At 42.0% G+C, this 2,413-nt stretch overlaps 1 long non-coding RNA gene across 1 annotated transcript; it reads right to left on the bottom strand.

The window, feature by feature from the left end:
* Positions 1-204: 204 nt before the first annotated feature.
* LOC132067889 (uncharacterized) lies at positions 205-1,294 on the bottom strand. Its single transcript, XR_009417256.1, has 2 exons — positions 1,244-1,294; positions 205-486 (listed from the first exon to the last, which is right to left on the bottom strand). It is a non-coding gene; the product is annotated as an uncharacterized LOC132067889 (long non-coding RNA).
* Between the last annotated feature and the right edge of the window lie 1,119 nt (positions 1,295-2,413).

Raw genomic sequence — 2,413 nt, 5'->3', positions numbered from 1 at the left:
GCTACACACCATAAACAAGACTCTACTAGACACGGCTCGTAGACACTTCCTAGGACCGAATCGGCTTCCGATACCACGGCCAAGACCCGACTAGGGTCGCGACGGGTACCCGGGGCTAACCATCGAGCACCGCTCATTTCCTCACTCGTCATAACCATTTTATATTTCTTTATCATTCATAATCTCATAATCATAAGACAACCATTTTTATTTGACAACACAAATGATTTTATATACATGTGCCCCTTAGGCCATCAAAATAACATATACAAATATAACATAGTAATCTTGTGAGACCATCTAACCCACACTGCGCGTCTACGAGACTCTACTGGCATATTATACATATAGACGGAACAAGACTCCGTCGTGCGCAAAATACATAAAGGAACCAAAAGAATAAACATAAGCACCTCCGAACAATGGAGTTCTCTCAATCAGCTGACAGCTACTAAGAATTTGGATCAAGCTCACCTCCCTATCTACCTGTGGGCATGAACACAGCGTCCAAAGAAAACGGACGTCAGTACGAATATTATACTGAGTATGAGAGAAATAAACAGTAACAATATATCAATAAAATATGAAGGCATCAATAAGATAAGGAGGCATCAAGAAAGAGCAATCTGTATAGGCTATCAAATATAACTGAAATAATGCATGCTGACTTACTCATAATCATTATCACGTCATGTATGTATACATATATAAGCTGCCCGTCCATATAGGTACGGTGAGATAATGTATAAACTGCCCATCCATGTAGAAGCGGTGTAATAATCATAGCCTGCGTCCAAGCCTCCCGCCTCCGGGGTATAAGCTACCCACTATAGTGGTGTGCACACCTATGTGCCTGCCCGGCCGACTATAGCGCGGCGCGGTGTGAGAAAATACATACATATATATATATATAAAGCATGCATAAGAGCCAATCAAAAATCATAACTATATCAGAGTGACGTAAGGTCGGTGGCTTCCGACGTCATTATGGAACATTCATTGACATCCTGCCTCACCTTGAAGGAATTAGCATATAAGGTGAGTGTAAGCAATAAATAGCATCATTAACATCATAGGATCATCACAACATGAGTATTGGGATTTTTATACTTTACTCATTACCTTATGTGGCTAATTATGGACATAGACTCATATTTTCCGGAACTTAAGGGAACTCATGGATAAGAAAGAGAGTCAAGCTATAAGATTCATGCCATAGAAAGAAAGGACTAGCCTCACATACCTTGAACTCTATCTAATGTCCAACGTCTACTTCTCGAGCTCGCAGGTGTCACACCCCGACTTTACCAGGGTGTGATGGGCACCCGACCCTTACCTAGGGCCGAGCGAACCCTCCGACTCTTATTTCATATATATTTTTTTTTGAACCTCTAAACCGAATAAACACGAAATACATAATAAAGCTTTCAAATGTAATACAAGCTGTAACTATGTGGAACTTATATCATGCTACAACTTGGCACATCGGCTGATGGAGCCGCTGACAGACTGACTCCCAATAACCACGACTCTGTCTGCAAAGTCTCTAACATCAATCCAGAAATTCTAGCATACGAGCTCTGACTCGGCAACACTCCAGGACAAGTGGGGCTTGCCAACTCCGCTGGAACATCGTCTATAATAGCTTCAACTCGTCTAGGTGTACTTGCGCGGCATGAAACGCAGCCCCCAAAGAAAAGGGGTCAGTACGAGTAATGTACTGAGTATGTAAGGCATAACTGATAATATAATAAGATAGGCAGAACATGAACAACATTATAGTATGGAACATATGGAAGATGTAAGAAAAGGTACAACTGTAACTGCCTGCCTCTTAAGGCGGAATTATGCATGCTTACCTTTACTTTCCTGTATACATATCCATATAACCTGTCTGAATCACATAACATCATTAGCCCGCGTCCGGGCCTCCCGCGTCCGGGGTAATCATCTCGTGCCGCCCACCAGTGGTGATCATGCCCGCCCTCTGGGCTCGGTGTAAACATAGCGACCGCCTTAGCGGTGACATGCCCGGCCATATAGGCACGGTGTAATCATCCAATAGCTGCCCGCCTTAGCGGTGACATGCCCGGCCATCTAGGCACGGTGTAACTATCACAACTTAAGCATGCATAAGAGCCCAATCAAAAGTTATAACTTTATCGGAGTGACGTAAGGTCGAAAACCTCTGATTACATTATGGAATAATCATGGTCGTCATGTCTCACCTTGAAGGAACTAGTATTATAAGGAGAGACTAACACGAAGAATAGCATTAAGAGAAGACATAGCATAAGATCGTAAACCTCATAATACATCAATTCATGTACTTTGGAGTTTTTAGAAAATAAAGTCATAACAAAGGAATAGAGTTGAAATCAAGAACTAACTCCATATTCTTATATTCATATTA

Source organism: Lycium ferocissimum, chromosome 8 (genome assembly GCF_029784015.1).
Source record: "Lycium ferocissimum isolate CSIRO_LF1 chromosome 8, AGI_CSIRO_Lferr_CH_V1, whole genome shotgun sequence".
Taxonomy (NCBI): domain Eukaryota; kingdom Viridiplantae; phylum Streptophyta; class Magnoliopsida; order Solanales; family Solanaceae; genus Lycium; species Lycium ferocissimum.
Note: the sequence above shows the minus strand (reverse complement) of the source record. Positions and strands in the feature narration are given on the sequence as shown.